The sequence below is a fragment of the Amblyomma mixtum genome, chromosome 6 (genome assembly GCF_055824585.1).
Source record: "Amblyomma mixtum isolate Tamu chromosome 6, ASM5582458v1, whole genome shotgun sequence".
NCBI classification, from domain to species: domain Eukaryota; kingdom Metazoa; phylum Arthropoda; class Arachnida; order Ixodida; family Ixodidae; genus Amblyomma; species Amblyomma mixtum.
In genome coordinates, this window is record NC_143017.1 from 60,046,941 (window position 1) to 60,059,002 (window position 12,062).

At 44.9% G+C, this 12,062-nt stretch overlaps 1 pseudogene; it reads right to left on the reverse strand.

Annotated features, from left to right (window-relative positions):
• Nucleotides 1-2,818: 2,818 nt before the first annotated feature.
• LOC149339220 (uncharacterized) overlaps nt 2,819-12,062 on the reverse strand; it is a 72,084-nt pseudogene continuing 62,840 nt past the window's right edge.

Genomic DNA, 12,062 nt, shown 5'->3' on the forward strand with positions numbered 1-12,062 from the left:
CAGCAAATTCATCAAATAAACTTATTTCTGCCATAAATATTGCCATCCAGAGACTCGGCAAATAAAATTGTGTGCAATGCGAGACGTACACACTCACAGTATAAAATTGCTTGAAGAAGAATACTTGGAATTAAAGTGGCATGAAGGTAAACAATTTGTCGCCCCCGCAACACCCATCTACACAAATGCGGCACGAATCCATTATTGCTTTCTCTTTGTGCGTGTGCTGGGCATAATAATTACGCCGGTAAAGAATGCCTTTTTTACCGCTTCATCGAGCATTTTCTTCGCGTTGCTTACGAGGCACCTTCCGCGTCTAACCAGTGAGCGCGCGCGCTCGATGGGCCCCGAATCTTATCTAAGTGGATGTGCAGCAGCAGCAGCAGCAGCAGCCGCCCGCCAAAGGGAGGCAGAGCGGATAGGAGCACATCGGCTTCTGCCTCAACGGTTCGTTCGCTCTGTGGCTTCTCGCCGCAGCAAGCGCATAAAAGAGCAAAGTCTGGGTCAGAGTTAAGTAACTCTCCGGACTTTCCGGCTCGCTGCACTGCCAGCTACTCTGTCGCACATTCCATGCATCGAGAGGTGGCGTCTGCTTCGGTGATTGGGAAACGATATTAATCCACGGCGAAGTACCTCCTCTCGTAGCGCTTATTTCATCTCTGGGAGGGGGTTGGGGGATATGAAAGAAGCGCGCAGCAAGCATGCCGTTTCACCCTTTCGGTTTCCAATAGTGGAAACCCCTTTGGAACAACCGAGAAATGCAGAGGACAGAAGGAAAATAATGTAGTAGCAGCCAGCCCTTAAAGCCACAGTGATTGCGCGGCTCTCCTTGGGCAGAAGCGAATAAATACAAGCACGCTATTCCTGCCAGAGCTCTGTTGTGAAGTTTTTGAGCGGTGCACATTTAATGTGGTTCACATGCCAAGATAAGGCCAGCGTAGCAGGGGCCGGGAGAAAGTTGGAAGGCCCAGTGAGATTAAAAATTTTGCGGGGATACGCTGACAAAGGGCAGGGTTAACTGGAGAGACATGGAGGGAGGCCCTTGCTCTGCAGTGGGCGTAGTCAGGGTTATGATGCTGGTGATGATGATGGTGGCCGCAACTTGCAAAAGACGGGGTTAATTGGCGAGACATGGGAGAGGCCTTTGTTTTGCGGTGTGCGTAGACAGGATGATGATGGTGACGATGAAAAGAAGCATCGCAGCCAGAGGATTACTTGGTTACCCGCTGTCCTGAAGCAGTACTAGAACAGGGGATAGTTGGTTTCGCATTTTGGTCATAGCGCGCAACTCCACAACACAAATCACAGACGAAAAAACACACGAACCAAGCGAACCGCGAACTAAACTGTGCCATGACGCGTGCTTCACCGTGATAAAACCTGGACATAGCGGGCGCTTAGATTGTAAAGAGGACAAGTGTTTCATGATTAATTAATAGTTGTGGTTTCGCGCTTCGTATGGTGCGTGCGTTTCTTCGTTTGTTATTTGTGTTCTTCAGTAGCGGGCTATACGCAAGATGTGAACATGTAGCCTAACGAAATAGATTCTTTGCCGCTAACACCATTGCCGCTAACACAACACCGTTACGACAGTCTCCGCTAAAATTCACGCTGCGTTATTAATTCCCTAATTGGTCGTAGTAGTTTGTGCACAGATTTTCTTCCATCAATGGAATGAGTAGGGGAACACCTGAGGAAAAGGAAGGAAACTACATACACCTCGAGAATTCTCTTTTTCTGGTGCAAAGTCAACAACTAATTCGAATTTCCCATTCATTCCACGTAGTGTAATTTCTCCTAAAATAATGTTTAGCCAACGAACTCTAAAGGATGCAAATCAAATTCTGAAATTCGTTTCGACAATCACTTGAATTTCGAAAGTATTATTCATAGATATGATGTTTAAATGCGCTATGTCGTTAACAAGAACCCAGACACAAGAAAACTCCTGCAACTTTGCTGGCCTTGTTCAAGCACCCGAAGTGGTCTGTGTAGCCGTAGAAAATGATAAATTAAGAATCTTCAACCTCACTTACCAGGAGTACATTTCGCAGCGTTGATTGCAATTGCGTAATTCACTGCGCCTGTAGTTCAGCTAGCAAAGTCAATCAATTTGGCATCTCTTTAATTTAGACGGTTCGAGTAGAAATCCTTCAATGCGGGGCTCGGAATGTTTCGTCCAGGGAAAACATCACTTAGTCTCCCTCACCACGTTCGCTTTTCCCAATACGGCGATGCCTGTAACGCACAGGTGCTCGCCCACTATTTCTTTTTTTTTCTTTCCGAAAACACACATTGCGCAACAGTTTTCCGCTGAACCTTGGCTGGATCACTACACCTAATTTCCTCGACTCCAGTCATGACCAACTGGCGGCATGAATGACAGAAAAGCAGCCGCCTCAATATTTGTCTTAACATGTAAATGCTGCTTTCTGAGCGGTGAGGAAACGGCGGGGGAGCTGAAAGTTCCAAAGAATGAAGCAAAAAACAAAGAAAGGGTGAGGACTGGGCAAAATGCAAATTTGCCTTTTAGAGTACTCCACGAAGGCGAATGGCCATAGAAAATGCATGGAAGCAAAACAGTGTGGATGCGCCGAACCACTCGCATGATATAGAACAATAGATCCAAGCGTGCGACCGGCCCGGGTGTGATGACTCACTTGGCCGGCCGGATCTCACCGTTATTTACGCACTTACTCCCCCAGCGGAAACAAACAGCAGGATCTGGGAACACTGTACGTGACAAACACTGGTCGCCGTGCCAGTTACCTCCCGCTGCCAGCCGCCATACTGATCTCCGTTTATATGCCCGCGACACTCAGAAAGGCGGGGGTGGAGTCGCCTTTTGGCAGATGCTGCAACATGGGGTAATTTTCAAACTGCCTCACAACACATTGTGCCGCACAGCACGAGGATGCCGCTTTTAGTCCGAGTTTGGGAACCGCTGAGGACGACGAAATGGAGTTTATGTGCAATTATAGGCCCAAGTTTATCGTTTTTTCGTGGTGATCATGTACTCACTCATTAACCAGGCCGAGTCTCAAGTGAGAACAGTACAACTCTAGATGTATTAGCAACTTCTTAGCATGAGTTCATTTCTTCATCATCAACCTAATTTTAATGTTCGTCAGAATCATCATCATCATGGTTTACATTCATTGCGGGAAAGAAAGCTTTCAAGCTCATCTCTAAATGCCCCTTTCTTTCACCAGCTATGCCACCATATATCAGTAAAAATGCTAATCTAAGCAAATACGGAAGCTCATTTGGTTGATTTATTACGTAAATAATCAACAGAAGCAAACAAGGCGAAGAGGGGCAGGCAACGAAGGAGTTGTCCGCCTCTTATCGCATCTTTATATCACTCTTTGACTTGGTTCTCTGCCTTCCGTTCAGCAGCGTTCTTCTCTTGAAATCTAATCTGCGACTAAAGAGGACCTATGAATAAATTCATCGACGAGAAATTAAATTCACCATCCGATAAAATTACTCGACGCTGAAAAAAGGACGTATTTCCTAATGGTGCTCAGAGGCCGCTAAAAGATGTCCGCCACACCCAAACTTGTCCAGAGGCGGGGAACTAAAATACACGCTACTGGATGAGACGACAAATTGAATTGAATTGAAAGGCGGAATCAAGTTACGCGCATGAAAAGGAATGTCGCAGAGGGTGAGGGTTTCACAGAAAAAGGAGGAACACATGCTTTTCGGGCAGCGAAGCACAGGGGGAGTGCTTCACCTTGTTTCCGTCGGGGAAGTTCTTCTGGTCCTCTGCACGTCACACTTTTCACCTTCGTTTGTATTTTCTTTTGTGTTTTCTTTTGTTGTTGTTCGACAAAGTGCCTCCTTTTTCTAAAGATCAGTCGAACGGGACATTCGCGAAATAAGGCTTTAAAGGCGTGCAAATATGATTAGGGCTTTTTCTCTCCTTCGCGCTGCACTGAGTGCACTGCTTAAGCCCAACGAGTTTTCCTGAGGTTCTTGTATTTTTTTATATACTATGGAAGCTGAAGAGATGACCAGGATATTCGCCTTCTTTGTCCGTTTTTCATTTGTAAGCTGGTGTATTCGCTACAACGAAAAGTTAGCGTCACTGAATTTCATCTAGGCGTGGAAGTTCTGACAATAAACTTGGAAGGAAAACCTTTTGAAAGCAAAAAGGCTCCTTCACAATTCGGCGAGCGTTGTTGGTTACTCAGACGGGAAAGCTGACTTGCTCTGATATCTGGGAAGTCAGCGTAATATTACACTTGTGCCTTCGTTTGCTTCAACATCGAGAAAAGCCTCGCGGAAGTGTCCTTCATTTTTCATCAATGTGATAAGCGTTCTTGCTTCGCTGTTGTTTAAACTCTCTCACACACTGTGTAGCTCCGCGGCTTCACTTTATCCTTTTTGTTCTAAAGGCGAGGGAGATTTGCTGCACCTTCTTGCCGCACTCTCGTACAAGTTGAAATAACAATTACCTTGAAGAAAATAAAAACTTCACGCCTAGTGCCATGCCTAGAGGCGGGCAGTGGATAATGACTTAACAAAGGCAGGTTGCAGAGCTAGCGGTAATTTGGGAGGGCACGAAGCAAGAAACAAAGAGTACTTAACGTATGAGGCTTGAAATGTGATGCAGGTTTCACTGCATTGCAACAACTTCTGGAGTCAGTATGCCCACACTTTCACTTTTTGGTTTCCCACTTTCAGTGACAGAAAGAACCAAAAGAGCCAAAGCATAACATTGAAGTGGTTTGAAATCTTCACAATGCCTGCAACAGCTTCGCTTATCTTATACGAGGAGGCACTGGGCGCCTGCCTTGAACTTCTGTCTTCGTGGCTATGGGCTGGTGTGTCTTATACAAAAGCATCGTACTACTTAAACACTAGCGCTTTGAGCGATAAAATTTTTCTGGCGCACGCCAAGCGTAAACTCGCCCCCCCCCCCCCCCCCCCATTACGAATTTATTTGTTGTCCTAGTAACACATGATTGTACTAACGCTTGTGCAACACAAGTCACCGCAGAAAAAAACTAAAAGCAACGCGAGTCTATAAGCGGAGCACGAGGAAATGGGAACCAGGGAGCACGCTGACACGGAAGGCCGGTACGCCTCTCCTAGTCACTCCTATTTTTTCTTCAAACATACTCTCGAAAAGCCTTAATTTGAACAGGACCATGATGTTGTAGAATGGCAAGAAGAAAGTTTATGCTTAATGCGCTTGCACTGAATGTGCCAGCTGCGAAATGCTTCCCCATCCCAAATGCCTCCCATCTTCAACATCTAATATTTAGGCCCTTAACGGTGCATATATGTACGTCTGTGCGTAAACTAGTGTTGCGTTGAAGCTTGCGAGAGAATTTTGCGAAGCTAACTGGTTTCATTTATTCACCACCCATAATATTACGTCTTTCAATCTGAGCGAAACAACACTAGAGGAGAGACGACTCAACAAAAGCGTTCTACTCAGTTCCGTCCCATTGTTTGCATTTCAGCAGAGATCAATTCCGCCTGACTACCCCATATTCGTCCGGCTATTACAGTATCATTGTTTAGCTTGGATATAATATTTCAGGTGCCTATTGAAGGATGCTTCAGGCAAACATGCACAATCAACCGCAAAAATCTACTGTTAACTTTTCGATGTACCGTCCCTCTGCAGCATATTTTTCTTCGAACTAATGCATCCAGTACAAATACCTGTTACGGCCTTGCTGCCCAGTCATGCAATAGGCAGTTCGCTATTACTAGCGAACACAAGAAGTGACGCCATCATATGCACTGGCCAATACAAGCCAGAAAAAAAAAACTGACGACGTTTGTGCGTGTTTCCTAAATCGCGAAAATTGACGACAGCAACGTCTCGTTGTTGCCGTTCCCGCAATTTCTCAGCGCGGTTCAACGACAGGAGCGCACATGATGCAACCATAGGAAACTAAGCGTTTCTGCTCCTTCGAATGTCGCCACACTAGTGAACGCGTGCTACAAGTTGAGTGAAGCTGTTAACGGCACCTCACGATAGCTAAAAGCAAAATGCCGCTCCAGCTGTGACGCTGTCATCAAGGAGCCGCCGTACCAAGGCAAGGTGAGGAGGGCAAGGGTAATAGCTATCGCTGTATGACGTGTTCATTGCGTATTTGCCGGCAGTGTACGAGGCACAGCTGCCTTCGGAAGTGCCGTTGATTAGCACTTACAGTGTGGTTTTATGTGGCAGGATAATTTCTCGTTCCCTGGCTTTGCATACATTCTGAACATTATGCCCTGCCCAAAAACCAAACCAAAAAGCAACAACGCATTGAAGAGAAGTATGCCTGCGATTATACAGAAATAATTACTGTGTCGCGCCGACGTTACGTCGACAATCCCCACAATGGACACCAGCCGAATGGTGGGCGTTGGTCACTGAGGGCAGACGCCAACAAAGGAAGGTGGTGGTTAGAGCATTAGGACAGAGGATACAGAAGCACCTCCAGAGTTTTTATTCCATGTCATTAAGGCTTAGTACCTCTTCTAGTCTTATAATGTATAACTGAAAAATGCGATGCAAATAGCCTTTGCAAGCTCTCAGTGGTACACCACGCACGCAATCAATTTAACATTCTATACAACCCATTCGAGTTCAATCCCGGCCGCGGCGGCTGAATTTCGATGGAGGCAAAATTCTAGAGGCCCATGTACTGTGCGATGTCAGTGCACGTTAAAAAACCCCAGGTGGTCGAAATTTCCGGAGTCCTTCGCTACGGTGTCCCTCCTAGCCTGAGTCACTTTGGGGCGTTAAACCCCTATAACGCATAAAGCAAAGCAAAGTATCCACCCGACATTAGTGCCATCACTCGCCAGTTTGCTTCACAACTTTCTCCATGTTTTTCTAATTCGGGTCTCACTGCGCATCTACCATTTCCACTACACATTACCTATCTGCACTGTCATCGTGTAGCGCAGCCGGAGTCGAAACCTCGCACGCTCTCCATTTGCAGCTCAGGTCCAGGAGCTCTCTTTCCGGGTTTCTTCCCCTTACTTCTTTCCTCTAGGACAAGACCTAAATCATGCGCGTGTTCAGAGAAAGAGTCGCACGTCCCTCGGGCGCATTTATTTTTCAGGCGGAGATTGCTTTTCTCGAGGCCTCTGCGTTGTCCGATCGTGCGCGCCTCAGACGCTGCCGAACGCCGCCTTTTCACTAAGCCCGATCCAAACTCTCTCGTATCAGCCAAAGGTAAGTAGAGAAACGGTACGAGGGTAGAACGCACACAACTTGACCACTAGATCTAGTTTATGACGGCACAGTCTTGGAGAATGAAAACGAGAAACAAAAGAAAACTTTGAGAATAAGGGCATATATGTTTGTATAACTAAAGAAAAAGCAGACCGAGGACGCTGAAACAAAGCTATCTGCCCCAAGGTAGCGGAGTAGGCATGCAGGGTTCCTGCTCTACCTAGGTTGATATACTAGAGACCAAAAAATGCTGAAAGACAAAAAAGCAACGCTGAGGCGAGAGTATTTACTATTTTATATATATGTTTTATATTATAATATATATCTTATATTTATTGATTTATATTTATGTTTATTTTTCAGTTTGTATTTTGTTTTATATTAACTAAAAGAAAGGATGCAAATTGCACTGCAGATAGTAAACGCTAGATTGAGCGGCACATCGGTTGGGAAACAAAAGCGTCGTCAGGTTCGCACGCTACGCTTTTAGCAAGAGTCTTCGGCAGACGGATTCTTAAGGGAGAAGAGCATCCGACTGAGCGCAAGAAGGAAGGTTGAAAAGGAAGCAAAATAATAGCCAAGAACTTTTGACATGAAATAAGTGTGCGCGCAGCGAAGGGAAGTGAGAAAGCTATCACTCACTGCAAAAAGAAACCGAGTTGTTTAGCACCACAAAATGAAAACAATACAAATTAGAGGTGGTGCTCCCGAATGAAAATAAATAAATTATATGACTTGGAAGTAGGGAGTGATTCTGGAGCGAGAAAAAATTTGTTGCGCAATCCCTGAGAAGACAAGGGAAGGTCCGAAGCAGGCGGATGAAATATGAAGTGCTCGAAGGCCCGAGAGTCTTTTGTGCAAGTCGACGTCCTTTGCTCTTTTGTGTAAGGCTGTTCGGCTTTGGGAAGCATTTCCAGAATAAATGAAACGTATTAATATATTCAAATGCTTGTACCAGCTCTAGCGCGGAAAAATTACGTATGCGGTGCACCGATGCGTATGAGACGGCAGAGAAAGTTCCCTCGGTCTGCGCGTTTTCGGCTGTAAAGTATGTTCGCCGGGCCTAGGCACGCCTCTCGGAATTGGGAAGAAAGCATGGACGGAAAAATCCGGCGCTCATAAACTTGTAAGGGTATCTTGCCCCTTAACGGAACCTTCGGGCCTCTTTTTTTTTTTTCAGAGCCACGTACTGCGCTGCAAACTAACTGCATTAATAGTGCCCTTTCGTGTCCTGCGCGCATAATCAGTGCAGGTGTTCGTCTACATCGTTTTATTCCTATTTTGCTTTCCGCTGCCGTTCAATTCTCACTCGCTCTTTTCCGATACTTTCCGCTTAGTCCTGTTTTGTTTACTGCGTGATATCAGACAAACTGCCCAACAGTGGTAACGCGGTGCGCGGTCCCTTTTGATAGGCAGGTTAGCGCAGATTTCGTCTGCACAAATGACCTTGAGCAGGAGGAGTACAGTTGCGTAAGTAACCAAGTGACGTACCACGTGACTCGCAGCAGCTGCAGCCGCGGCCCCTGCGCGCACAGGGGCGCGGTGCCTACCCAGTGTTTATTACTTAAAAAAAAGCGTCTTGCTATGAACGCAGCAAGTCAGCTCGACCCCACGTCCTCGAGAGTGAGTTCCCGCATGCGTCGGGCCCAGTCTGTCCTCCCCGGGGGAGATTGCCAGAAGTGCGAGGGATTTAGCAATCGAAAGGAAGCGTAAACGGGCTAAATGGTCTGCAGCAACCGATGAAGAGCGGGAGCATTGAAAGGAAAGGCAAGGTTCATAACTGGGCCACTGCGGCAGTCAGCGCGCGCCAGTCTTCGGCATGACCCCATCGTGATCCTTCGGTCGCCCGACTGTCGCAGTGTCCAGCGAGCGATTTGTGTTTTATTTTTAATGCCCCTCAAATGTGTTAGCATAGCAGTGTCCGTTGACCAAATTGTGTTTTATTTTGAGTACCCCTTTAATGTGTTAGTGTACTATAGTTGCTAGATATTTCTTTAGGTTTTGTTGGGTTTATGGGGCTTAACATCCCAAAGCGACTCAGACTATGAGGGACGTCGTAGTGAAGGACTCCGGAAGAATCAACTACCAGGGGTTCTTTAACGTGCACTGACATCGCACAGTACACGGGTCTCTAGAATTTCGCCTCCATCGAAATTCCACCACCGCGGCCATATTTATTTGGGTGGAAGCAAGCTGTATCTAGTGATACTTTGCATGTGTTGCATTGTTTTGTAGATCTCCTTGCAAGTGTTACTATTGATAAAGATTCCTTGGTATCACCTCTTTTCTACATAAACCTTGTTTTTTTTTGCGAGCATTCAACTCCGCCACATTCTCTAGCCTACGATTCGATAAATCTGGCTAGCAATCGACCACCCCATTTTTTTCCTTTGGTGGCTGGTTTGTGGCTGACCTTGCCACACTGAGTCGGGGGCATCTCTTAGGAGACCGGAACCACTTCCCCACATGCCTTAAGGGTGTTTGGGAACGCACTCAACAAGTGCGCATTGTCACAGAGGGCAAAAAAGGAAAAAGAAGGAAAGAGCAAGAAAGCAGTGAGTCAAGAGAGGTGGAAAGGAAGGCGAGATAGAAAAAGAAAATAAAGAAGAAAAGAGAACAAATGAAGGAAGAAATAATGAAAAAAATGGAGCAAGAGAAAAAGAAGATAAAGGAGAAAGGAAGAAAGAAAAGAACAAAGAATCAAAGATATCGAGACAGAGAGAAAGGAAAGAAAGCAAGCAAGAATGAAAGAAGGAAGGAAAGAAAAAGAGGAAGCAAGAAAGAAAAAGAAATCAAGAGAAAGAAAGCGAAAATAAATAAAGAAAGAAAGAAAGAAGGAAAGAAGGAAGGAAAGGAAGGAAAAAAGGAAAGAACGAAAGCAAGAGAGAGAAGGAAAGAAAAAGAAGGAAGGAAGGAAGGAAGGAAGGAAAGAGAGGAAAGGACGACAGGAAGAAAGAAGGGAAGAAATGGAAGAGAGCTGGAGATAGAGAAATAGACAGAGTGAGAGAGAGAGAGAGACAGACGGAAAGAAAGAGTGAAAAATAACAAAAGAAAGAAAAAAGGAAGGAAAGAAGAAAAGAAGGAAGGAAGGACGAAAGAAAGAAAGACAGAAAGAAAGAAAGAAAGAAAGAAAGAAAGAAAGAAAGAAAGAAAGAGAGAAAGAAAGAGAGAAGAAAAGAAAGAAAGGAAGAAAGAAAGAAAGAAAGAAGGAAAGAAAGAAAGAAAGAAAGAAAGAAAGAAAGAAAGAAAGAAAGAAAGAAAGAAAGAAAGAAAGAAAGAAAGAACGAAAGAAAGCATTATGGCTTTCTCTCAAATTATTTTAATGACAAAGACAATGTTATAGTCTTTTTAACTGTATGATTACGCTCTACAGTTAAGGCTACTATCTCGTGCACAATATTGCATTGAAAATTTTTTCCCTTAAAATTGTATCTTTCAGCAGCGCCCGACTTAGCGAGGACACAGGTCGCGCTAGATTACCGATATATGCAGAGAAATATCATACTTATTTAAAAATGTTTTCTCACAATGGTTGAATTAGTAAAGCTTGCCTATGATCCCAAAATAAAAAAAAAAGTAGGGTTCAAGAAACTTTTATGTCTTCTCCAGCGCGGGTCGAAACTTTGAAATTGAATACATCACAAATAGACAGTTTTGATCTCTAGTGGTAAAGAGCTTTCTTCAATCAAACTCGCAAATTTCTCGCAAATAAAGCTCCCTTTCTTTCGGTTGGCACATTTCTCAGCACATATAAAGACTCAATTGAAAAGAGAAACAGTCACAAGACCCTTATTAGCGTTTCTATCAAAACAAATAGCTAAAAAATACGGTATCAAGATTCTATCACGGAGCCATTCAGTACCGTGCATAGTTTATCTAAAACTCAAAGATGACAAAACATTTGGACAGCACTTAATCTACCCTTTAGAGTGCAATGCAATAACATTAAAGATGCCACCCGCGCAAGTACTCCTTCTATTTCATAGATTCATAGATATCATGGAGTCCTCGTGCCACTGCCCGAGCATTGGCGCTGCAGCTAAGCAATGCACTGCCGTCACGGCAGGTGGCTGTTTCAAACACAGCCACCGCTTTTGGGGCGTAGGATGCTTTTCTGAGCTGCCATGAGGCTCATTCTTACGGAGATCATTCTTCAGAAACTCATGTCTCTCTCTCCAGCAATGAGCCGATGCGCAGTGCCATGATGGGAAGGTGGCAATTGCATCGAACTGATTTTAAACTTTTTCATTCATACCTGCCGTGGTTAACAGGAAGCCTATAGAAACCGGTGGGCATGCTGTCTCCGGCTCTTTCAGGTAGGTGAGCCACCTGGTTTTTGGTTACCCGGATGGACGGTTGCCAGCTTTTCCCGTGAACGGCGATTGTAATCATATATCGCATTAAATGTAGGTATGGCGCTTTGCTTCTCTTTGGCGTGGCTTTTATTACGAAGTGTCTGATTGGTCGCATTTAAGCGGTTGTACAGGATGCGGTCACTCTCAAGGACTTAAAATTGATCTGTATACAACGAGAAGGGGGCGTATTGATGTTGTGTCTCTCTTTTCTGCAAACTTCTGCAGAAATTTATAATGGTTTCTATAGGGAATTGACGTTGTATATTATGTACAGAGACCAATATAAAATGGCGTCAGGGCGCTTTAAAATAGACATTTGATACGTTGATGCCGCTAACTGGAAAATAACGTGCAGAAATTCCCACAAAGCCATGCCCAAGCCATTTTTTCTTTTTGTAGCAAGGGATGTTTGTGGAGCCGCGGGTATCGAGGAGACTGCCACACATCGAACAGTGTCTAAATTTAAAGCGATAGTAACCTTCTAAGTTATCACTGAGGTTACAAACAGTGTC